The sequence below is a fragment of the Symphalangus syndactylus genome, chromosome 19 (genome assembly GCF_028878055.3).
Source record: "Symphalangus syndactylus isolate Jambi chromosome 19, NHGRI_mSymSyn1-v2.1_pri, whole genome shotgun sequence".
NCBI classification, from domain to species: domain Eukaryota; kingdom Metazoa; phylum Chordata; class Mammalia; order Primates; family Hylobatidae; genus Symphalangus; species Symphalangus syndactylus.
The window spans coordinates 23,034,172-23,039,229 of record NC_072434.2 but is presented as its reverse complement, the minus strand read 5'-3'; the positions used below and the strand labels follow the sequence as shown (position 1 = coordinate 23,039,229).

Below are 5,058 nucleotides of genomic sequence, written 5' to 3'. Positions count from 1 at the left end.
AACTTACAAAAACCAAGGGTGACTCAGCAGAGTGGCTCATGAGGATAATCGCACTTTGGGAGGCAGAGGCAGGCAGATCCTTTGAGCTCAAGAGATCAAGACCAGCCTGGGGGACATGGTGAAACTCCATCTCTACAAAAAAATACAAAAATTAGTCAGATATGGTGGTGCGCGCCTGTAGCCCAGCTACTAGGCAGGCTGAGGTGGGAGGATTACCTGAACTCAGGAGGTCAAGCCAAGATTGCACCACTGCACTCCAAACTGGGCAACAGGAGTGAGGCCCTGTCTCAAAAAGAAAACCAAAAGAAAAGTGATGTCTTCAAGAGGAAAATAACCTAACGATATGCCTGCAGAGTAAGACAGGGAGAGAACATGAGCTGCTTAATGATGGATTCAGGATATATATTTTTTTAATTTTAAATATACATTTTAAATTTAAAAAAAAATTAACAAAAAAAGAGAAGGGGTTTCAACATGTTGCCCAGGCTGGTCTGGAATTCCTGAGCTCAAGCAATCAGCCTGCTCCAGCCCCCCAGAGTGATGGGATTACAGGTGTGTGCCACCACACTTGGCCAGATTCAGGATATATTTTAATCCATTGGGGTCTTTGTGCGTGTGTGTGTGTTTTGTTTGTTTTAATTTTTAAAATACGGAATGCTTCATGAAGTTGTATGTCATCCTTGCGCAGGAGCTATGCTGATCTTCTCTGTATTGTTCCAATTTTGGTATATGTGCTGCTAGAGCGAGCACTTAAATCTATTGTTTTAATTGAAAAAATAACCTGTCCAGGTGAGGTGGCTCACACCTGTAATCTCAGCACTTTAGGAGGCCGAGGTAGGCAGATCATTTGAGATCGGGAGTTCAATACCAGCTTGGCCAACATGGTGAAACCCCGTTTCTACTAAAAATGCAAAAAGTAGCTGGGTGTGGTGGCATGCACCTGTAATCCCAGCTACTTGGGAGGTTGAGGTGAGAGGATTGCTTGAGCCCAGGAGTTCAAGGCTGTAGTGGGCTATGATTCTGCCACTGCACTGCAGCCTGGGCGACAGGGTGAGACTCCATCAAAAGAAAGGAAGGAAAAGGAAGAAAGGAAGGAAAAGGAAGAAAGGAAGAAGGAAAGAAGGAAAGAAAAGAAGAAAGGAAGAAGCGGAAAGGAAAGAAAAAGGAAGGAAGGAAGGAAGGAAGGCAGGAAGGAAGGAAGGAAGGAAGGCAGGAAGGAAGGAAGGAAGGAAGGAAGGGAGGAGGAGAGGGAGGGAAGGAGGAGAGGGAGGGAAGGAGGGAGGGAAGAAAGAGAGAAGGAATAACCTGACTGAGCACAGTGGCTCACGCCTGTAATCCCAGAACTTCGGGAGGCCTCGGTGGGCAGATTACCTAAGATCAGGAGTTTGAAACCAGCCTGGCCAACATGGTAAAACTCCTGTCTCTACTAAAAATACAAAAACTAGCCAGGCCTGGTGGCAGGCACCTGTAATCCCAGATACTCAGGAGGCTGAGGCAGGAGAATCGCTTGAACCCGGAAGGCGGAGATTGCACCATTGCACTCCAGCCTGAGTGACAAGAGCAAAACTCATCTCGAAAGAAAGAGAAAGAAAGAAAGAGAGAGAAAGAAAGAAAGAAAGAAAGAAAGAAAGAAAGAAAGAAAGAATAACCTATCCTTTCACTTACATAAAGGCTGATTTTTAAAAATAGTCTCTCAATAAACTGTGTAAAGAATATTTAGTGCTGTGCTAAATACAAAACTGAGGACTTTATTCAAAGATGGTGTAGACCAAAGTCACATTAATTTTTTTGTTAAATGCCTCTAGTTCATCAGATAGCCAAATCAGAAGTCAAATCTGGCATCCATCCTTTATCATAAAGGTATGGAGCTTACCTTAGGCGTTACTATGAAAAGAAATTCAATGTCAACTGTTCAAACCATTAGCCCATTAACTGACACCCCAAATCTCTGATACAATGATTAGCTGCAGACAAGCCTAACTAACCACAGTACTGAGACTGGATTTGGGAAAGAACGCAAAAGTGTTTACTTTTAATGAACTAACTAAAGGGAAAGTGTTCCTTAAACCTCCCTCCAGTTGGGCAGCCACTTCATGAAAATTAAAATTTCATCATATCAGAACAAAGAACTGCAGAATCAGGGCCAGCAAGAATGTGCAGTTATTTGTCATTCTCCTCTAATTCCTCTACCAAAATGGACTACTCACGGCCATTTTACTAGAACTGTGATTAGAAAGCTTGGGCATCTCAGTTAAAAAGTGCACATTGGCCAGGTGCAGTGGCTCTCACCTGTAATCCCAGCAATGTGGGAGGCCAAGACAAGAGGATAACTTGAGGCCAAGGGTTCGAGACCAGCCTGGGCAATACAGTGAGACCCGCTCCCCACCATCTCTACAAAAATTAAAAAAAAATTAGCCAGATATGTTGTTTGCTTGCTTGTAGTAGGAGGCTGAGGCAAGAGGATTGCTTGAGGCCAGGAATTCGAGGCTCAGCGAGCTGTGATCATGCTACTGCACTCCAGTCTGGGTGACAAAGTGAGACCTTGCCTCTAAAAAAGAAAAAGCTCATGTCTTTAAAGTAGTTTGCTCCTGGCACTCTAGGTTGTGGTTCTCTTGAAGCCTATAAATTTGGGATTGTACAAAATATATTCTCAAGCATTTTAACTTTTAGCTTGTCAACTGTTGGAGTTTCAGGATTCATATCTCTTATTTAAAAATAACATAGGTTTCAGTGTTGTCATGTACCTGGTTAATGTCACCCGTCTGTTTAATGGACACTGTACTTCCTTTCCACCATTTATTATAGAAAATCCCACCCCTTGTCCCCTGCGTCTACTGATTGTCCTCAATTTTCTGTTCACTGATGATTCAGAAGCAAAGAGATATGATGGATGTAACTCTCAGACAGCCTAAGCCTCACAACTGGGGAGGAAAAAGGGCATGACCACTTCATATCTTTAGCTTGGTACACAGAAACCAGGCTCTTTCTACTGACTCTCAAAGGACATTCTGACCTTTTTGATTTGGTTTCCTACTACAGGATTTGTCTCAGATCACCGTATAGTACTATGTCAATAACCATCTGCCAAACTGTAAAAGGAGAAAAGACTAGGAGCCAAACTGGCCATGTAATTTACCATGGTGAGTGACAGGACACACTGACCTTATTTGACAAACCCTGAAGCCAGATCTGGTCCCAGCTCAATAAAGAAGAGAGTACAGCAGAGTGATGAGCACTCGAGCACTAGGACTAGATAGACCCACGAATCTCAGCCCCAGTCCCTCCTAGCCAGTGGACCTTCGGAAAAAAATTTAACTTTACAACTCTCTGCTTTTCTTGTCCCTTTTTTTTTTCTTTTTTTTTTTTTCTGAGATGGAGTCTCACCTCACTCTGTCACCTAGGCTAGGGTGCAGTAGCACAATCATAGCTCACTACAGCCTCGAACTCCTGGGCTCAAGCAGTTCTCCCAACCTCAGCTTCCTGAGTAGCCGGGGCTACAAGTATGCACCACCACACCTGGCTAATGTTTGTATTTTTAATAGAGACAGGGTTTCACTATGTTGGCTAGGCTGGTCTCAAACTCCTGACCTCAAATAATCTGCCCACCTTGGCCTCCCAAAGTACTGGGATTACAGGTGTGAACCAGTGTGCTCAGCCTAAAATTTCTTGAACAGAGAGGAGGTCTCTCTATGTTGCCCAGGCTGGTCTCAAACTTCTGGGCTCAAATGATCCTCCTGGCTCGGCTTCCCAAAGTGCTAGGATTAGAGACATGAGCCATCCAACCCAGCCACGGTAACTGTTTTAAACAACAGCGGGATATAAAACAATATACACAATATATTACAGTTTTGTCTATATTTAATTTGGGGTTTTGCTTTTGTTTTTTGTTTTGAGACAACGTCTCACTCTGTCACCTAGGTTAGAATGCAGTGGAGCGAACAGGGCTCACTGCAGCCTCAACCTCCCAGGCTCAAAAAAATCTTCCTGCCTTAGGCCCCTGCCTAGCTGGGACCACAGGTTCATGCCATCACACCTGGTTAATTTTTTTAGTTTTTGTAGAGATGGGGTCTCATTTTGCTGTCCAGGCTGCTCTTGAATTCCTGGGTTCAAGTGGTCATCCTGCTTTGGCCTCCCAGAGTGCTGGAATTACATGACCAGCCAATATTTAAATATTTAAATACATAGATATCTGCTAGAAGAAAATACTTTAAAACATGATCTCAGAACGTCAGGATTACAGGTGATTCATATATCTTTCCTTTTGCTTGTCCACTAAATTGTTTTAATCTCTCTTTTTTTGCATACAGACTTTTATATAAATGCATAAATGTGATCATATATTTATACTTTATTTTCTCCTTTTTTGCTTGATTCTTTCACTCATATAGTTGCTTGATTCCTCATGCAACAATAAATTCTTCCCATGAATACTTCACTTTTTTCCTTCTAGAATATGAATCCTGATATTTCACTCTTTTTTTTTGTTCCAACACAAGGTCTCAATGTCCCCCAGGCGGGAGTACGGTGGCATAATCACTGTACTCACTGTAGCTCACTGTAGCCTCGAACTGTTGGGCTCAAGTGGTCCTCCCACCTCAGCCTCCCAAAGTGCTGAGATTACAGACATGAGGCACTGCGCTCAGCCTATTAATCCTTTTCTTTTTTTTTAAGTGGCATTCAAAATGAAAAATATCTGGCCAGGCATGGTGGCTCACACCTGTAATCCCAGCACTTTCGGAGGCTAAGGCGGGTAGATCACCTGAGGTCAAAAGTTCGACACCAGCCTGCCCAACGTGGTGAAAACCTCTCTTTACTAAAAATACAAAAAATTAGCTGGGTGTGGTGGCAGGAGCCTGTAATCCTAGTTACTTGTGAGGCTGAGGCAGGACAATCATTTGAACCTGGGAGGCAGAGGTTGCAGTGAGCTGAAATCATGCCATTGCACTCCAGCCTGGGCAACAAGAGGAAGACCCCATCTCAAAAAGAAAAAAAAAAAGAAAAAGAATGAGTTTCATTTGGGGCATTATGCATATGTTTACTGAAGGACATATATAAGGA

General features: G+C 43.2%; 1 non-coding gene across 1 annotated transcript; it reads right to left on the bottom strand.

The window, feature by feature from the left end:
• Positions 1–643: 643 nt before the first annotated feature.
• On the bottom strand, positions 644–750 carry LOC129459023 (U6 spliceosomal RNA). Its single transcript, XR_008649841.1, has one exon. It is a non-coding gene; the product is annotated as a U6 spliceosomal RNA (small nuclear RNA).
• Between the last annotated feature and the right edge of the window lie 4,308 nt (positions 751–5,058).